The 21789-nt window shown below is 39.7% G+C and overlaps 1 protein-coding gene across 8 annotated transcripts in view; it reads left to right on the plus strand.

Moving 5' to 3' along the window:
• Grik1 (glutamate ionotropic receptor kainate type subunit 1) overlaps window positions 1-21789 on the plus strand; it is a 366206-nt gene that overhangs the window by 290403 nt on the left and 54014 nt on the right. The gene's annotated exons all lie outside the window — the stretch shown is intronic.

Here is a 21789-nt window from a genome sequence, read left to right on the forward strand (position 1 = left end):
TCCTGGAATACTCAGGGGTATAAGTGCATGGTTCAGCCCTGCTATCAGGCACAGGAAAGCATAGGTGCTGGCAACGGGATCATTGATTGTGGTGGAACAAACTAGGAGTTGCTCCCCTAGTTATATAGAAACCCAGATCCTTAGCTAAGAGTTAGGATCAACACAGGGTTTTTGTAACAGGAAGAGAGTGGGAGAACGGATCACCTCTATTAGGTAGCTAGGAATGCCAAAAGTAAGTATCATAGACCATGTGGCTTAAACAACAGAAACTTATTTCCTCACAGATCTAAAATCCATAAATCCAGAATTAGGGGTCGGTGGAGTTGATTCTCCTATACGCAACTCTATGGCTTGAGTTAGCTGCTTTTTTGCTATGTTTTCATATGTCTTCGTCTCTGTTAAGGTGTGGCTGGTGTTTCCTCTATGTTTTAAAGATCCCAGTTATGTTGAATTAAGAGGCTACTTCTAGATCTCAATTCATCTTTACTACTATTTTGAAGGCACCATTAAAGATACTATTCATTTTAGGGCTGAGGCTTCAATATGTGGATTTTGAGGAACTATAACTCAGCCTGTTATATTATCCATACTCAGAAACTTTTCCAGAGTGGAATCATTGAATCCAAGAATATGTATTTTACAAATGTCATTAACTGAGGAGGCCTTGAAACATTCATTCTACAACCAAATTATAAGATTAAAATGTTTAGCAAGAACTGTGCTCCTAAGACAAATGAGATATCATCCTCACTACCAGGGTAGCTTATTCCAAGTCACTACAAACAGAAAGTAAGCAGGGGCCTTACCCTGAACTACAGATTAGGCTGGTAGTATAAGCTGTGTAGGGTAGGGTGGTCACTAGGGCAATAGTGCTCTTCCACATGAGTTGCTTCAATATCCCCCTCAAAGCAGCAAGATGAAGAAGAGTCTCTATACTTGGAAATTATTTGGTAGCCAAGTGAATTGCAATTATAGTGAGTTGGTGGATAGCAGCAAAGGCCAGGTTGTTAAGGACCTTTCATGTGCTTCTAAAGATCCTCTCTGCAGGCCAGAGAGGCTCACAGTTAATCATCCCTTAAAATTGTAAAGTCTCTAAGAACCCATTACCTCTTACCTTCTGCCCCCTAATACATGGCATTCTTAAGTCAATTTGGGAAAGATTGCACTCCAAGCATCAAAAAGAAGTAACTTTGCTTCTGAGAATCCTTTTTCTGTCCAACTCCGTGCTTACCAACAGTATGAGTTACAACAATGCATTAAATTGTGTCTGTCTTCACAAATGAAGTTATATAAGAACATGCACATAGAAAACAGTAGACCCAAGAAAATATAAGAAAGGGCTTTGGCCCCCAAGATGTCAGAGAAGCCACCGACACTCGATAAGGACCAGGACGCATCGGGAAAGCAGAACAGAGAAGGTGGGGCACAGCAGCCAAGGTTTCAGCTGCTTCATTAAAGGTATTACAAACCAGACATTTGAACTTTGAGCTAATTACAACTTGAAAGTACTATTTGAATACCGACTTCCTTTACATGCTGTATAATAGAGCACTCAGAGAGACAGATGAAAGCATCTACCATTGGCTTTTATGCAAATAAATGATCTGAAAGTTTGCCTTGGAAATTGGTTTTGAGCTAACCTTTTGGACAACAGTGTTAAAGATTTTGCATTCATTCCTTCTTTTTATTGATTCCAAGTTTAAAACAAAACAAAACAACAAAAGGTCTTTAGCTAATGTATTTCAATAATTACTATCACAGTAAGAGCCAGCCTAATAAGAGAGCTCTTATTTTTACTTCCTTCCAAATAATCTATCCCTCTTAGAAATAAGTATTCTGAACCAATATCTAACAAAACTATACTAGCATATTTAATAAATGATCTATATTTAAACTAACATAGTGGTGATTTGTGATCTAAAAATGACCTAGTCACAGGATGACAGTGTTTGTGTTCAAAATTCTTCTGATGAAAAACTGAGAAGTATTTTTCTGAATCAATATAAGTTATTAATCTACTGACCACCAATTTTTTAAAAGAACTCCAACAAATCCTGGAGATGTGTAAGTGTAGTGAATTATTGACCCGTGACTAAGTTTGCACAGTTCAAAAGAGTTGCAAGTTTTCTTTTCACCTGGCTGTTATTAGAAATGCTGTCAAAGCATCATCATCCAAACATACCATAGAGCTAACCAGAGAGAATCATTATCTATGCAGCTCTCACACTTCACCAGCATGACTTAACAACTTTCTTAGTCACTATTCTATTGCTATGAGACACTATGACCAAGACGATTCTTACAAAAGAAAGCATTTACCTGTGGGCTGGCTTACAGCTCCAGAGGTTTAGTCCATCATCATCATGGTGCAGGACATGGCAGCAAACACATCTGATGCTACATTCTGATCCATAGGCAGAGATCGAGAGAGAGACTGGGTTTTGCATGGGCTTTTGAAGTCCACGAGTGACACACTTCCTCCAACAAGTCCACACCTCCTACTGCTTCTAATTATTTCAAATACTGCAGACAATTAGAGGAGCCTATGGGGGCCACTCTTACTCAAGTCACCACATGAACAAAGCATGTCAAAAGAAAGTAAACAATAAAATGTTCTCTATGGATGTTGAGTTTATCATTCGATAATTATTCTGCATAGTTTAACTTAAAGGAATTTACACTTGAGACAAAGAGCATAAAATTTTATTCTCACATAGGATTGATCTTGCTAAGTTATAAACTACATTCTAATCATTCTCATTTTAATAATTCCAGGTGTGCATTTTTAAGCAAATTATGACTTATAAAAAACTCAAGCTCAACAATTTTTATTTTGACTCTTGATAATACCATTGGTGAAATAAAGGCATTTAAAAAAATCATTCTGGCTAGAATTATACCTTAAGTCATAGATAAAAAGAGGAAAGAAGAGGAAGGAAAAGATGAGCAAAGTGAAAATATAAACCACAAAGTCTTCAAAAGGAAAACTAAAGGTCATCTTCCACTCTCTATTAAAAAAAAAATGATGCACTCTTGGCCTAAGATTTGGTTTCCCAGCACAAAGTAAACAAATAAAAATGAAGAAAAAATTACTTACCTGGGAGTGCTATGTAGTGCATGCCTGAAATGTCAGTATTCAGAAGACTGCGGCACAATTAAATTGAGTACCAATCTGGGCTACATAGCAATCTGAAGGCCATCCTGGTCAAAGCTACCAAGTCCTGCTACTTGTTTGGGCTAGAACATGGCCCTCATTCAATTGCATCTTCACCAGCTCTCTGCTTTCGATGGTTTCCTTCACTGTCTATGCTTAGCTATCCTTAAACTCGTTCTGTAGACCAGGCTGGCCTCTAGCTCATGGATCTGCCAGCATCTGCCTTCTGAGTGCTGGGATTACAAGCATGCACCACAATGCCTGGACCAAAACTTTTCTTTAATTCCTTTTTAAAAGCTGGAGGCTTAACTGAGTGGGATCTTGCCTTGAGGTCATCACTTCTTTTATTCCACTTAAGATCAGGCCTTTCTTTAGTTTGTTTCTCTCCCTGAACACAGGACTTAGCTCCATTCTAGTTACTTGGGTCCTTTTTTTCTCCTCAAACTGTACATTTTGTATTTTTCCTTGCTCAGCTTTTTCCTTTCATTATGAATCTTCATTAGATCTAGCACTAATAACCACATAGAGTCAAAGCTAGGCTGCTTCTAAATTTCTTCTGCCAACACAACTAATCCAAAACTCTTTGCTTTAGCCCCAGGCAAACTTTTCAAACAAGGGCAAAAAGCAGCCACATTTTTTGCTGAAATACCACAGGAAAGATCTCTAGGTCACATATTGTTAATATTCTCTGAAATCCCTTGAGCCAGGCCCCCACAGTTCAAATCACTCTCAGTACTACTGTCTTCCATGTTCCTACTAATATGGTCCATTAAGCTGCACTTAAAGCATTCCACTCTTTTACTAACTGAGAATCCCAAAGTCCACATTCCTCCAAACAAAAACATGGTCCAGTCTATCATAGCAATACCTAGTCCCTGGTACCAACTTCTATCTTTGTTAAGGTTTCTATTGCTGTGAAGAACACCATGACTATGGTAACTCTTATAAAGGAAAATGCTGAATTGGGGCTAGCTTACAGTTCAGAGGTTTAGTGCATTATTGTATGATAGAAAGGATGGGTGGCACAAAGGCAGACATGGGGCTAGAGAAGGAGCTGAGAGTTCTACATCTCGATCCACAGGCAGCAGAAAGAGATTGGGTCACTGGCCTGGCTTCAGAATCTGAGACCTCAAGGCCTGACCTCTAGTGACACACTTCCTCCAACAAAGTCATGCATGCTCCAACAAGGCCACACATCCCAATAGTGTCGATCTCTATGAGCCTATGGGATATTTTCATTCAAACAACTACAGTAGGTTTCAATTTCCCTGGAAGTGCAGCATAAAAGATGGAAGCCTGCTCAGGTGACCAACAATGGTAGCAGTCTCAGAAGAAACCAACAATGGTGTGTGAGAAGCTAAATGGAGTAGAGAAAGAACCTAGGAAACCTAGCCTCACAAGACTCCCTCAAAACATGTATTTTTCACCCAAGTGTACACTGCCCCCTAGAGGGTAGTGCCTGATAATGTTACTCATTGGCAACAGGCGGCCATCACTACTGAGAGCTGGGAACACAATCTCCTGGGCACATTAGTGCTGGCAGACTCCCAAAGGCCAAGGGCAGCCAACACTCCTTGTAGCTGGGGCTCAGTACAACATTCTGCAAAAAGGGAACCGAGTGAAGCAATAGTGATGTCTGTCACAAGAGCAAGGAAAATAACTGACTTAAATTACATGGATTTTATTCTGAAGTATACACTCCAACGTATAGTGTTCCCTACTTAAACAGGACCAGTTTAATAATAATAGCTTTCTAAAACAAAAAAAAAAAAGAACTAGCATTCACTTTTGGAAAGGTTTACTGTAAGATTTGTTGAGCAGGAAGTACTCACAGGACGCACAGCATTACATTTGATTCTCAGATACTTCATTGGCCCCTGTACATCAGGAATTCAATAAGGCTGTCATCTTCTTCAGCACTAGGACACTGGGAGCCAATAAAGCATGAAGAGAATGCTGCAGCTATGAGTGTGGGATGCCATGATTTATTGATTAAAAATGAGAATACCTAGACCTAAGGTTACATGGTGGTGGGGGATGGGTCATTCAGCCTCAATGCTATATTGGGTTTAGAAGGGCGGGTCTTCAAAATTTCCTGACACTGAGGCTATCTCTAGAATGTGGGAGGAGTTTCTCTTTTAAAATTCAGATAGTTATGGGGAAATCGAGACTGGAAGATTACCTTATGCGGGATTCATAGCAAACTTGTTCACTGCTATTATGAGCTAAACAACTGGTAAACTTGGCTCTTTGGTTTTACATTATGAAAAAAAACTGCCCTTCCACAGTTGGAACTGAGAAATCAATAAAGAGTAATAGGGGAAGCCTACGACTAGATGATCTTTGTAATATCTCCCTCCCTCCTCATGTCCAACATTTGAGCATTTGTCTTATTTGACTTTTTCTGACTTCTGTCAAGACAAGTGCCTGATAGTTGTGGGAAAGACAGGGAACACTTTTCCCAGTTTCTATTTGTCATCTCCATTTTCCTCTCAGTAAGAATTCAAGGACGCCTTCCTCTCAATTCAAAAGTGATTTTTAATTCATGTGGTTCTTTTCCTTTCTGGAAATTTGGAGGGTGGAATTCTGTCTCCTCTCAATTTGAAAGCTTTGTGGAATTCTACTCTCAAAATTTAAGTGAGAAGGCAATTTGTCATCTACATGAATTTAAAATTGGATTAGTCAATGTACCCTAAAGCTTATATTTATATGGTGCCAAGAAGGAATATGTAGGATGCTAAATGATTTGCTAGAGCAATAGGCAGAGTGGGCAAGTGTATATATTCATCTTTAAAACTTTTAGGAAACTTAAGCTTAGACTAGGGAAGGAGGTAAAATTATGCTGGTTTTATCTTACCCTCAAAGCCTTCCCTCAGAATATTTTCTAATCCCTGCCCCAGGATAATGTCCATACTGTGTAGTAAGGCCTCTGTTTCATGGATTTTTTTTCTGGGAAAAGATAAACTGCTGACATACCAAACTTGGCATCATGTTCAAGTGAGATCTAAGTTCATCAGAGGCCAGACCACCCCAGATAGATGAAGACAGGTGGTGATTTCCCTGAAGCAAGTCCAACAAATTGCTCCCCTCAGAGGGCAGAGCATGTCCTCTATTTTAGTGGAGTTAAAAGGGGCCATGATGGAAACAAGCCGTTTCTTTCAACAAATTGCTTGATTGAGTTCCAATTACAATTTTATTCTTCCTTGTAATGCTTTTACGTGTGATGTCCCTGGTTCCATTAAAACTGCTGTAAACCTTGCATGAAATCACCTAGTGATTTGTTACACAGAAAAGTCCTCTTGGAGCAAAAATACTTGTTATATCCCAAGTAGCACAAATCATTTGAAACCTACAAAGCTGCTTTTATCTACCAGACACCAATACTATGAGGGTGTCTGTCAACATCCAAGCTAGTCCACATGTAAACATGTATACCCTGAATTAAATAACAAAAGTATCACTGGCTTTATGTATACATGGATTTAGAAGGAAGATGTCTCAGTGTCTTCAAAGACAGAAAGTCCCAATGGAAATAACTGAGAGATGAAGAGAAGCAAGAATATATTTGGTCATCTTATGATGTCTAGATAAGATTAATAGCACTTATCCTTGAAATTTCCTGTATGTATGGCAACTTTAAATTCCTGAACAACAAATGCCAACAATGAAACTCAGTTGCTTGGATGAACTTTTCCAGCTGGCAAGGAGCAAAGAGGACACAAATCTGGGATGGAAAGAATGAAAAGTCTATTCCCCTTCTACCCTACCATCCAACCTCCACTAAAGAAATCACCATTGATTCTGTGTGACTGAAGAGACCCAGTATGTGGTACAGAAAGAACGCCAAGTACAAGTTTTATAAATCACTATATGCCCTGTCCTTGGTGAAGTAGTCAAATAAGAGAGGCAGGCAGGCCATCAATCCCATACAAATCAGTGTATGCTGACAATTATGGAAGAATGCCTTACCTGTCTTTGAGGTTCAGGTAGGGCTTCTTCGAGGGAGGGATGTCAGAAGTGAAATCTGAAGGACAGAAATTATCAAGGTTACTGTAAGTCATCCCGGTGGAAAATGTGATAAATGAACTAAAAGGTTAATGAGCATGTGTGGAGGGGAGCCAAATGTCCCTGTATAATGAAAAGAAAATGCAAATGAGCATGAAACAATAAATAATAAACAGACGTTGAATAAATGTGATCTAATCAATTGAGCTGCTGCAAACTGTCAAACCCTGAGTGTGCAACACCAGCCCAGAATGCTCTTTCCATGTTCTTTGGCCTGAAATGTGTTAAAGATGCAGAGGAAAATATATGAATCCAATGCCATCCCCAGGATTTTGCCAATGCATAGTTTTTAATACTAAGCAAAGTATTGATGTCAGATATAAAATGATCTGTTATCCTCTATGCTCAGTGAATTTATCAGTAAGCAGAGTTTAGCACCCTGTCTTTCTTATGTAATCAAGCAAGCAGCTTGTGCCTCTAGGACTACATGCAAGGCCACTGGAGAGGTAACTATGAGGTGAGTGGTGGTTAGGTATAGGTCGTGTCAGATCAGAATTGAGGGCATCAGTATAGGTGTCTTTCGAGAATATCATTTATTAATTGTTTGATTGAGTAGCTCTTACTATTTTGCACATCTTGAGTTATTCAGGTTTGGTGATAGCTGCTCAAACTTGGGGGAAGATAATAACCTGAAGGCAAGACCTAAAGGACATCAATGTTGCTGAAAATATGAAACAATACAGTGATTCCCCATCTCTGTTATTGAAGGAGGAAGCAGAACTGTGAAGTGCCCACTCTGCTTGCTTCATTCTTGATTCTCAGAAATGCTGCTGGGCCTCTTCACATGGCACTTCCCTCTTAAGAAGGTGCTTTATGTATTTTTAATGTTGAAGGAATAGCATTATTAAATATTAAATCACATGTATACTTTTATTAATATTCTTTTTTTAAAGAAAGTGCTAAATAGAAGTCTGAACCACTCAACATTTAGGGATTTTTCTTGGTTTAAAATTTTTACTTTAGGATGTCTGTAAATGGAGATCTTAATTGATCTAACTAATAAAAACCCAGAGTCAGATATAGAGAGAAATGCTGAGAGATCAGAGAGAAGAAGCAAGCCACTGCCTCCTTAGCATCTCAGCAGACCAGAGAGCTATTTCCTATTTCTCCCTGCTTATATCCTGTTTTCACCAGCTATCTTACTTCCTGTCTGTCTGTACAGACCTCCAGGCCTCTATGGTTAGCTGGTGGCAAGTTCCATTCTCTGACCTTTAGACAGGCTTTATTTGTATAAGCAAGATATCGCCACAGAAGACTGATGGTGAATCTTTATCCACACTTGTCCTAGTTTGCTTTCTATTGCTGGGTTTTAAAATACCATGACCAAAGGCAACTTGGAGAGGAAAGGGTTTTTTTCCATTTACACTTTCCAGTCCATTATCAGGGGAAGCCAAGAGAGGAACTCAAGCAAGGCAGGAACCTGAAGGCAGGAACTTAAGCAGAACCACAGAGGCATGCCCTTCAAGGGTAATTCACTTTGTTTTCTTATACATCCCAGGACTACATGCCCAGGGGTAACACAGCCCATAGTGGCCTGGACCCTTACACAACAATTGTCAATAAAAAAATACACCACAGTCTTAAACACAGCTCAATATAATAAGGCAATTCCTCAGTTAAGATTCTCCCCGATACATGTAGCTTTGTGTCAAATTGACAAAAAGCAACCAGTACAATACCAAAGGGAAGAAAACGATGCTAATCTAGAGCGAAATGGAGACAGGCTCATCCTATCTAATGAACACGAGTCAACTGAGCTGTGATGGTATCAAAACAATTGACTTTTACTGGCCCATCTTAATTATTCCACAGTAGACTGGGAAATGTATGCTGCTTTCACTAAAAGTAGTTTTGAATGCAGCATCTTTGCAGCATACATGGCACCAGGCAAAGAGTTTCTTTCCTTTCCTATGACTAGTGAATATTGCTTTAAAACATCATTAAGTCAAATAACCATAGTCTAATTAAGTCTTTTGTAGTTTTGAGTGGTTTCATGAAATGCCACAGGATTTATTTCACTGTTTTCTTCACTTGACTGAACATTCTTCAGAAGCTGCGTGAATCTCAATCCTAGAGTTCGTATCCTGGGGAAACGAAAGCTGGAAAGTGTTTGGGTTGAGATGGTATTGTTTAATGTGGTGCTAGAAAGCAAAACTGGAGGGCTTGCTCAGCAGTTTCTGCCAAAGCATCACGCTATTGCTTTAGGCAAACTCCATTCCCTTGTTTATGCTCCAATGGGCACAGCTCCAAAAAAAAATGGGCAGTTAAGAAGTTGCAGAGACTGGACACTTGAGTTCAAACTATTAGAGCATTTCAAAGGATGACAAGGTACCCCAAGAGGGGATAGAAAAAAAATAATGTTGCAACAAAGTAAGTTTACTTGCCTAGTGGGTAAGAGAATGCTATATCCCTCTAGAATTGGGCTCAGCATGTCTAGTGAATGACAAGAAAGTTGATCCCATTTTAAAGGAGTCTTTGGACATTTTGTCTACTTGAATCTTTGTAAAACTAGATGCCATCTTTGTCTATTTTTTATTTAAGTTTGCAAGGTGCAAATTAAGATTTTAAAGAGGTCCAAAAGTGGTTCTGATGACATTTGGATCTGGCCTCAAGTTGACATGTTTATCTGACTGTCTTCAGTTACTGGAATTTCAGTAACTCTCAAACCATTACGGAGAACAGAATAGGAAACTCCCATATATCGTCCTTGTCAACATCTTCATGTTAGAGAAGAAGATGTGGAAGCCCTGGGGAAGCAGATGGCAGGGTTACAGTAATTATTCCTAAGCCATAGAAGTGTTGATAAGGAAACCCAAAGGTTAGGCAAAGTGCTGTCATGTTGTGATTGAAGTAAAATCAGAAGGGTCTCTGATATGAGAAGGTTTAACAGTGAAGGGCTCATGTCATTTCAAAATAATTTCTTGTCAAATTGATATGTCACTTCTGCATCTTGTGAAGTTGTAGTAGTACATGAGTTTTTTTAAATAGCTTGCTCAGAAAAGCAGTTTCATTAGCATGCAGTAAACATAGACTATGTACCTAATAATGTTACGTGAAAAGGGAATAGCTAATATAAATTACTTCAGCATTAAGAAAGCATAGCTTGGAGGGATATACCCACTATTAGTTTTAACAAGGGACTGCTATGTGGAGCATTATTGGCTATAAACCAAACACAATTAAAACCTTTAGAACAATAGGTTGGGGAGGTGGCTCAGTGGTCAGGACACTTGAAAAGCAAATGTAAAGACCAAAGATGGATTCTTAGTACCCATGGAAATGCTGAGTGGGCATGATGACCTCTCTTCAGTTCATCTCCATTTCAGGAAGGTAGAAACAAGGGATCCCCTGAGCAAGCTGGCTAGCAAGACTAGCTTCTCAGCAAGCTCTGAATCTGACTGACACCCTGCCTCATTGAGGAAAATAGAAGAATGGTCAAGGATGATTCCCACTGCTGGCTTCCACAAGCACGCACATATACACACTCTCTCACACAAGTGTGCCTGCACACATGCATACATCCACACATGACAAGGGAGAAAGAAAAAAATCTAGGATAAAAAAAAAAACTAGATGTTCCAAATGGAGTTATTCAGACAGCATCCAATCAGAAGTGCCATTTGAACTGATTCTGCTTGATTCTTTTGTTAACTCAGCAAGCATGTCAGGAGTACTTGCTAGGGACCTGACACTCCCCTTATCTGTTGAAACATATCAGGGGAAAACTCCCCATCTCTGCTCTTATAACATTTGCATTCTATCAATAAGGAAGACTTCTAAAAACATGTTGGTAGAGGGCATTTCAAGTAGACAGAGTAGAAGGAGCAAATGTATAAAGTATGTGTGTGCACAGAATCTGAGGATGAATCCACAATAGAACACAATGTCCATTGGTGGTGGCCATTGGGAGTTCTAAGCACCTCCATTGCTAGCCACATGCAGGGATCTTTGGACCAGGGGCACAGCCACCTTCAGACCCACACCAACATACAAACTTTAGACTTCAGTGAGCATACAGCTAAACTATCACCAGACTAGTGTTCCACTGAAGGAATCCTAAGGTTGCAGTAGGAAGAAGTAAGTTTTGGGTTATGTAAGAAAAGGCAATGCAGTCGTCCAAGGAGGACCACGAAAACAGTAGTTAATCCAAGAATAATTACAGCTTCGACAAATGTGAGCATATCTACTTTTGAGAGCCAGCAGAGTCTGAGAAGATTCCATAAATCTCCTTTGCTTACAATTCAACAAAATAATTTATCCCAGAGTGGCTTGTATTAGTTTAAATAATATCTTAGATTATAGGGATGAGAGATTCTATGAGCCTATGCCCAATACTGGGGTCACAATGCTGCCAATGGAAGTGTAAAAATTATCAAACCTTGTTAAGCTCCAGTGGATATGTCAGTGTCTAATTTCTAAATATAACACAGATGTTATGATAAATCTTTCTGCCAAAAGCCACTGAGCCCTACCACCACATGGGTGGGCTCCGCCAGCTGCCCAAGTTCTGCCCATCGCGTGGATGGGCAAAATAATACAGAGACATATTAGGTACAATGCTGCTTGGCCAATGACTAGGATTCCTCATCTCTTAGCTCAGTCTTAATTATCATACATCTATATATTTTATAAGATTTATCTTATCAGACGCCTTATTGGTGTCCCTTCTTGCCGGTGGATCACATCTTGCTGCTGGAGGAAGCAAAGGGGAAAGAGGGGCCACTTCCTGTTTCCTTTTGCTTAAATATGAGTCTCCTTGCTATGTCACTTCCTGCCTGTCTCACCACTGCTCTACTACATTTCCCAGAATCCACTTTGACTTCTAGTCCCGTCTACTTGCCCTCTCATTGGCCAAACAGTATTTTATTTAACAATCAATAAGATAAACATACACAGTACATTCCCCATCACACAGATCACACCAACTGTAGCTGGCCTTCTCAATTCCATAACATTATCAATGCTACTATTTGCTTCTCGGTGTCACAGTGTCTGTATTAATAGATACATACATACATACATACATACATACATACATACATACATACATACATACGGATGGGAAATTAATCATCAAAATGCTCCATGCCTAATATCTGTTTGCCAATTCTTTGTTGTCATGGTTCCACAAACATAGCAAAGACTATCAGGTTTGTGGAGTTGCCACGCTTTAATGTCATATCTTAGTGATTCTCAGTGTGTGCTGAGAAAAATACCTTCAGCTAACTGGACTAAAGTAGAGAAGCTTCAGATCCTTGGACTCCACCTCAAACAAGTGCATGTGACATGCTCATTATGTCACTCTGTTAACATAAGTGCTGTTCTGGGAGGGCCCTCTGCATTTTGCCAATGAGCAGCATGAAAAGGGCTTGGAAATGAAGCCAAAATCCCTGTGAGCTTCTCTATGAGTAACCAGACATCAGCAAGGGACAGCAAGCAAGGAAATAAGCAAATTGGGTTTCTATTGGGCTTCAATACTAATAATCCTTTGTTAAGGTTTTGAAGCATTACACATTTCTTTCTTTATAATATCTGGGTGAAGACAGTGCTCACGTTCACAAATGAAAATCAAAAAACTTTGTCCAGAAGCTCTAGCTAACCAAACTAAGGGTCAAATTTTGAACTCACATTGTTTGATATCAAAGTCAAATTCTTCCCCAAAATATCATGTTCCTGTTTGACGTTTATAACACTTTAAGTTAGCTGTCATTACATTGAAAAATCCCTTGTTTACAACGCCAGGTTTATGGCAAAGCTTTGTTTCTGAACAGCATTCCACAATGAATTAGATACCTCCTCGAAGCTTTGTTGTTGTTGTTGTTGATTTTTAATTTCTCAGTGCAGTCCGATTGCAGTTGTCAGAACTGAAGCCAATGGACACTTCTCCATTTGTTGTTTTACTACTACCTCCTGTTTTTAACCTGAACATTTCCTAATTTTCCACTTGGCTTTTCAAAATTAGTCTGTCATATCATGGATCTAGTGTATCTTGCAAAATTCAAGGCAATATAGAACAAAAGAATAAAAGAAGAAGCTGTTTTGAACTTGTCAAAATAAAATGCAGGGGAGAGAAGACTGTGTAGGGTAAATACAGAGGACATTTTAATGGTGCAGGATCATGTGACAAGAAAGAACTTTAACATGTGCTTTGCAGCCTTACAATTAAAATTTTGAGTCAGCAAACTTTGGTAAAAAGTCTCTCAGCTGAAACACAGAGGATGCCCTTCCCCTATAATGAGAATGATGTCTACCTTGGTTACCATTCCTAGAGCCTTCATCCAGTGGCTGATTGAAGCAGAAACAGGCACCCACAGCTAAACACTGAAACATACTCTGGAATCCAGTTGTGGAGAGGGAGGAGGGATGAGAAAAGGAGCCAAGACAGGGCTGGAGAAACCGGCAGAAACAGTGCATCTGCCCTACTGATAGCATAAACCTGGGGAAACAGCATTGGACCGAACCAAGCTCTCTGAATGTGGGCGCCAGCTAGGAGCCAAAACAGTCTATGGGACCTTTAACAGTGGAGCCAGTCTTTAACCCTAGAGCCCATTCCCTATGGACTTTGGGAGCCCATTCCCTATGGAAGGATACTATTTCAGCCCAGATAAAGCAAGGAGGGCCTAGGCCTTCCCCCAAATGATATGAGGGACTTTGAAGGTCCCCCGTGGAGGGCCTCACTATCCCTAGGGAGGAGTTGGGAAAGGGGTTGGGGAGGTGGGGAACATGGGAGGATGGGAGGGAAAGGGAATGGGGGGATGGATATGTAATTATGAGTAGTAATTAAAGAATTAAAAAAAAATCCCAGAGAAGAGTCTGTCCAGAGCCCAGTTTTAGCAAGTGGTTGGTAAACAGAAGCAATTATGATGGCACTGAGAGGTGGTCTTGCAGCAAATCAGAACGACTTCAACCACAATGGCATGCAAGACCAGGAGCTCAGACAATTTTTTCAAGAATTTTCCTTTGCAGATTAGAATCCCATGCTGAATTCCAGGTGATGAGACTCGAGACCCCAAGGGAAAGGGCTGCCTTACAGTGGTTCCTTTTGATTCTCCTCCTGCAGACAACTCCATTTAGCCTCTCAGCCTTGACTTTGAGGACAGGCTGCTCTGAGCTAGACTAAGCAAAGAAACGGGGTCCCAGGAGGCAGAACATAAGTTTTGCTTTCTCTCTGAGCGATTCCTTGAGAGCTAAGATGAGTCAATCTGGGCAACTCAGATACAGAAAAAGCCACAGGGCTAGTGAAATTCAGGGTTGCAGCAGTGACTCACAAGTGTTCTTTTATTTCTTCTTTCATTTTGGGTTAGATTGGGCTCTCTTCTCATGGCATTGGCAAAGTCCATCGCCACAACATAAAGTGAGGAAAGGAACCTTGCCCCATGATTTTCTCACGACCTCGACCTAGGGATGCAGTATGACCAGGAAAACACGAGGGAGTCTGTCTCTGGATCCTCCAGGGAGGGTTGCTGCCTGTAGGATCTGTTCTCTTGAGGAACCTGACCTAACACCACATACTCCCTCAAGGTCACGTGAGATGACACACGCACATTCCTTCACATCTCCCAAAGCTATCAATGACACTCTCAGGAGAATCCAAAGTGAAGAGACACCCCAGATCTTCTTAATAAAGGGAGCACCCAAACACTAAAGCGGGTTCACAGAGTAGCAATGTAACAGTATCTCCTCCAGAAGACATCTGAAGTTATCCTGTCCAGCTAGAGTCAAAACTGTGTTCTTATTCTACAGGGCAACCTTTAAAGGTCATGAATTACTTGCATTTCTGTTGGACAAAACAATTATTAGTTAACATGTAATTTCGTAGTCTGGACCCTCAACAACAGAAGATAATATAACAACAACAAAAGGAGAAAGAAGCCTCTAGAATTACATCAATCATGCACAGGGTTGTTAGTGGTCCCATAGGGCACTGAAGAACACAGAGTCATCCTTTTGTTTTATTGTCAAGATTTAGGTAATCCACCAGCCTGTGATTACATCATAAATAATGTCAGACGACTATTCATATCACAGGAAGTCTGTTGTCACTGAATTTTGGCTTGATTAATTTACGTGGGGGCATAAGATGTTAATTAATTACATAGGCTACTGGAGACGAGGTGGAAAGTCAGAGCCATTGCCCCAAGCAGTTACTGAGTTCACAAAATAACTTCTATGAGAAAATTTTCTAATTAGTATTTGGCTTGACTTTCAAGAGTCTCTCTTTTCTAGAAATGGCTTTTGTTATTTTCACTGACTCTTTTATTACAAGGTGATTAAAGGTCCTGTTGATGTTCAAATAAATTATCACAAACTATTTGATTTATTACAACTCAAGGTTATCCCTACACTTATTTATTTATCTGTATGCATGTTAGTGTGTGTGTGTAATTGTATGAGTGTGTGTGTTGTATGAGTGTGTATAAGTGTATGAGTGTGTGTGCATGAGTATGTGAGTGTGTGTGTGTGTGTGTGTGTGTGTGTGTGTATGAGTGTATTAGTGTGTGAGTGACTGTAATTGTGTATGAGGGTGTGTTGTATGAGTGTGTGTTAATGTGATTGTGTGTGTGAGTTTAAGTGTGTGAGTATGTGTTTGAGTGTGTATGAATGTATAAGTGTGTGTGTGTATGTGGGTGTGCATGTCTGCAGACACACACTTGCCCCAGAGTGCATATGGAAGCCACAGGACACCAGGTTTGAGTTGTTCTCTCCTTTCAGCTTGTTTTCCCCAGGTTTTGAACTTATGTTAGGCTTGGCTGTAAGTGACTTACCCACTGAACCATCTCAGGGCTACACAACTTAATTGTTTCACAGTTATGGAAATCAGAAATCTGACACCGGTCTCATGGAGCCATAATCAAGGGCTGGAAGGATAATTTCTTCTGGAGGGTATAAAAAAACTAAATGTCTTCACCTTTCCCAGATTTAGGAGACATTCTCAAAACCCCATTTGTAGAGATTTCCCTGTGACTTCAAAGCCAGTGGTGTAGCATCTTTTAAAATGCTCTCTGACTTCTGCAACTGTTATCACTTCATCTTGTATTGGCCTAGCACCTCCTGGGCCCTTCTGATACAGATTTTCATGGTAACATGGGGCAGAGTCAGATAATCCAAGTGATCTCTCCATGTTACCATTCTTACTTGGTCATATAGCTCTCCTTGACAGTCTATTATACAGACTATATATGGAATTAACACATGGGCCTTGGAAGAGGGGCAATATTATTCACTTGATAGTATAAGTATACTACAACAGTCCAAGAACTGTATCAGTATAGTATCCTTATGCATTTCTATACAATTTGATGAGATTAGCTTTCTTCAAGGTGTTGAACATGTGGGAGATTTCATGGCTTACCAGAAAACTACTTTCCTTACCACTAGAATCCCACAAACCATAGAGCAAATGAGAGAACAGTTCCTCGAAGTGGTTTTCCAGACCTTAGTTTGATATTTGAACACTTGATCCTTGACAATAGGTTTGTTGTCTTTGACTAATTGAAATTTGTTCTCAAATATCACAGTAGTGAACCATCACCCAAGGTTCTCCATACATGGCCCAATGGGAGAATATGACTGTATATGTGCATACGCAATATGGTAGCATCTGTCAAAACGATGTTGCCCTCAGCATCAAATAACCAATAACTACCCAGCACACCAGGTGGTCAGAGCATCTGGCCCCATTTTCCCCTGAGACTCTGAGATTCATGTTCCATTCATTGTCAAAAGCAGTTTCCAAACTGCTTTGTCAAACAAGAAAGAGGATGGAGTGGAAACCGCTGGCCGGTGGGGTGGATTAGGAATGGAACCCTGTTAGAGCAGATTACAAGGAGGGTAAGTCACTAATTTTTATTAGAGAGGAGAGATGCTCTAAGGCTAAAAATCATTTTTGAAAGGGAGTAAGTTCAAATTTCATGTTTTGGAATACTTGGGAGAAAATGTCACAAATCTTAATCTGTACATCTTTTTAATAAAACTTTTAAAACTACATAAGCTTTGCTTAGATTTCAACATATTTCTTTGCATCTACTTAGATTGGCACAGGTATTAAATTTTAAGGTCATGATGTTCCATTTCCTCAAATTCCATATCCTGTATACACCATGCTCTTCCCTCACTTGTGTATGTTCATTGTTTGGAATGTGATGTATGTTTTCGCCATTGAAAGTTCAGTCCGTTCATTGTCTCACATACATGAATGTGCAACTCCCTCGCTGCACACAAGCCTTTAATGGCTTCCGAAATGCAAGAATGACCAGCATGTGAATTAACGTGACCCTAGGTGGCATCTTATTTATAACCTAAAAATGTATAAACGTACATCAGCTCTATGGAGCTACACATGCACATGAAAACAAACTTGTCAGCATATTTTACTGAACAATTATCCAGATATCCAACAATTATTCATAAGTAAGCTTCATTTAATATCTCAAGATCTGATGATCAATCAGAAGCTTGAAAATTAAGTTTTAAAGGATCTGTCCCAGAACAGAATTAGTATTGATATAAAATTCTGTCCTAATTCTAACTCAATAGATTGCCTGCAGAACTTTATGCTTTCATTTTTAATATTGTGTGGCAATGCTAGTCAATCTAATCAGTAGACCAGTATAAGAAATTTATGACAATTAGCCGGGCGTTGGTGGCGCACGCCTTTAATCCCAGCACTTGGGAGCAGAGGCAGGCGGATCTCTCTGAGTTCGAGGCCAGCCTGGTCTCCAGAGCGAGTGCCAGGATAGGCTCCAAAGCTACACAGAGAAACCCAGTCTCGAAAAACCATAAGAAAAAAGAAAAAAAAAGAAATTTATGACAAACTATTATGTCCATCAGAAAAAATGAAAATTAGCATGTTTGAACTATATAACTCATACCAAAAGAATTAAAGGAAATACACATAATATTTCATTAGCTAATTTTTAAGAAACAGCTCCATGCGATCAAAATGCACATTGATTATCTGAACTTATATCTTTGCACAAAAATGCTTCTGACGTAACAGTTTCCATGATACTTTTAAAGAGATTCTTATTAATGCTCTTGAGAATGCCATACACACATATATTTTGATCATAGTTATCTGTGTATTCTCCCCCTCCTTCCTCCTAAATCCAGCCCCATCCCATCCAAACTTGGTCACTTTTTAAAAGAAATTAACCCACTGAGTCCAGTTGGTTCTTGCCATGTCCCATGAGTGTGGGGCCATCCATTTTAGCATGGGTGAGCAACCATACTGATACCCTTAATGAAAATTGACTCTTGCTCCTCCTCCCAGGACTAGCCATCACCTGTCAACAACTCCTCAGCTAAGAGTAGGGCTTCACCAGTCCTGCTCCCTTCTATGCCAGAATATTGACTGGATTTGCTTTGGGTAGGTCTTTGCATGCAACCATAGCTGCTGTGAAATTACAAATATAAACGTATCAGTCCTGTCATGTGCAGGAAACATTATTTCACAACAAAATAGCCCTGGGTAAACTCCAGCTCTTAAAGTCTTTCTGCTTCCTCTTCCAAAATGTTTCCTGAGTTTTTCGGGGAGAGGATTTGGTACTAGTGTTACCATTATGGCCAAGTAATCCGCCATCACTTTCTCTCTGTACTTTGACCATTTGTGAGTTGCTGTGTTTGCTGCCATCCACTGCACGAAGAATTCTCTGATGAGTTCTGAGAGCTGTACTAAATATGGGTATTGAGATCTGAACTTAGAAGAAAGTTTGATACTGTGTCCATCTTGCAGAATAATGGTAGATTTACGTTTGGAGCCTCTGCACTCCCCAGACGTACATTCCTGGCCAGATTTACAATACTAAGCATGCATTTCCCCCTGTGGAGAAGGCATCACATCTAACCAGGAAGCTGCTAGTTACGTTCATAACATTCATGCCACTATTGCGTCTGCAGGCATCTCTTAATGTTGTAGCATTTTATTTACATGATAGCTCATCACCTGGTAACAAAGTGCCAGACTCCTGATTGTCCTTGCTACTGATGGAGAAAAACTGCTTTAAAAAATTCACACACACACACACACACACACACACACACACACACACACACACACACACCTCCTGTTTATGTTCTTGAGGCTATCCCAGCAGGCAAATACCCAGTACTATGTGTGAAATCAGAGGCTCCTGAGATACTAAATGATCTCTGAACCAGCAATGGGGGGGGGGGGGCGGCAAGTGAGCTGAGATTAGCCTCCGAACTCAATCTCAGAGGAGACATTATTTAAGCCATGAGTTTTGAACTGACAGATTTGACCAAAGCTCAGAATTAGAACACATAAGTAGAAGAGAAAGGGAAGAAGAGAAAAGCAATATGGACAGAGGTTAGGAACTATTAAAATGCTATTACAGCTTAGGCTTTGCCCTAGGACTGGGGAAAATATAAAAATATATAAAGATGTTTCTAAGTGTAAGAGACTTACACAGCTCCCTCTAGTGGGTGCGGGTAGTTGAGTGCTTTTGTAGGACAGTCTCCAACACAGTGTACAATTTTAAACCAGTTGCGTGTGAGCCAGCAGGATGGTAGAGAGTTATTTCAGAAGCTGCCAGGAAAGACAAAGGTTACTAATATCCTATGAAGCAGTGAAACGACAACTTTTATAACCACCTGATTTATTACATAGAATACCTCAAATTAAAATGTGAATATGGACCCTATATAATAGTAAACTTAAAAAACAGTATTATTTCTCCTCAGCATCAATTCAAATCATACCAATGTCTTGGCATAGTTTTCAAATTCCAGTTAAGTTTTAGTAACACATATAACAGTCATGTAGAAATGACATCTTGCCAGGCCTGCTGATACCAACAATGAGGGGGTGGAGACAAGGGGTGTATTTCATTCCTTTAATTAAAGGAGGAATTTAATTAATTTAATTTAAGGAGGAAATCTCTGTGGACCTTCTATACCCAGCCCTCAGAAAAATAATAGTTTGTAACATTCCAAGTAAAACATGTGTGAAACTATTTTCTTGTATGCTCCCTACAAGAGGACACTCTACTCTCAAATAACTGTCTTTCTATGAGTGAAATATTCGCCATAGCAAATGAGAATGGCTGTGATGAGAAAATTTTACGGAATGACTTGGAGGCCTTTACATATTTAAATTACCTTTAGAAGAAATAAGTAAAGAAGTCATGTGAAGCCGGGCGTTGGTGGCGCACGGCTTTAATCCCAGCACTCGGGAGGCAGAGGCAGGTGGATCTCTGTGAGTTCGAGACCAGCCTGGTCAACAAGAGCTAGTTCCAAGACAGCCTCCAAAGCCACAGAGAAACTCTGTCTCAAAAAAAACCCAAAAAGAGTCATTTGAATTCATTGGTATTTATAGTTGTCTACTCTAAGAGCCTAGAATTGGGTTTTAGACATTTACATACCCCACACATGTATACATACACATACTATATACATATTTAACTATAACAACTAATAATTTCTTGAAAAATGCATACAATAAGGCATAAGGGTTAATGAAACTTCTTTGTTCTTCTCTCAGTTTTTTGTTTTGTTTTGTTTTTTGAGACAAGGTTACTCTATAACTTTGGAGCCTATCCTGGAATTCACTCTGAAGGCTCACAGAGATCTGCCTGCCTCTGTCTCCTAAGTGATGGATTAAAGGCATGCACTGCCACCACCTGGCTTCAGTTTTTGATTCTTATTTTTGTCCATTAGATGGTATGCCCAAAGGAAAATAAAGCAATCACATTATTTGACTTAGTTGTATTAAGTGGTAATTGTCAAAAGATTTAACAAGGTAGATATTAAAGCTCCCTCCTAAAATAGGGACAATTATATAAGTATTGTTTTCAGTTAAGTATACTATAATTGTGCCCTCAGCAATGCATCTACATAAGGCAAGCAAACTATGATTATGAAGAATATAATTATCTATCATTATCTAAATTGTACATGGTGCAGCCCTGCTCCAGGAAGTGGGTTTCTTATGGGACTTATTTATGGCATACAAAAATTGTATGTTCACCTTGATCAATAGTTTAATTGGTGATTAATAAATTCTTAGCAGCCATTATCCCCAAAGTCCAAAGGATACACACAAATATAATTTATCTAGGGACGGAAGGCAAGTAGGCATGTGTAATGTTGGCAACGCTGACTTTGAAGGTCAAAAGACACAGCTCGGTAAAAACCCAGGCAGGGAGTCTTTGTAGATATTTGAGTCAGGGAAGGAGGCATTGTCAGAACATGAAAGGGGAACTTTTATGCCGCTTGGATGTGCAGGGAGGAAAGCAAGAAGTGGAAATTACTCTGCGGCAATGATTGGAACGAACACTCAGTTCAAGAATAAAGCTAATGCAACAGAATCCAAACAAAGCCACACAATAGGCACACTCTATAGAAATGAAATTGGATTTCCAAACTGGGTTTAAGACCATGCCACAAGCTATAGGCTACATCAAGAGGTAAATTCTACCGGTTCTTTACATTTTCACGGAGCCCCATAAATTCTTCACAATGGGCTAATTTGATTCACAACATGACCTCTATGAAAGAAAAGGCCACCTTCAGGAGAAAGCTTTCCCCAAATTTTGTAGAACTTAAAGAAA

This window comes from Cricetulus griseus, chromosome 4 (assembly GCF_003668045.3).
Source record: "Cricetulus griseus strain 17A/GY chromosome 4, alternate assembly CriGri-PICRH-1.0, whole genome shotgun sequence".
Classification (NCBI taxonomy): Eukaryota; Metazoa; Chordata; class Mammalia; order Rodentia; family Cricetidae; genus Cricetulus; species Cricetulus griseus.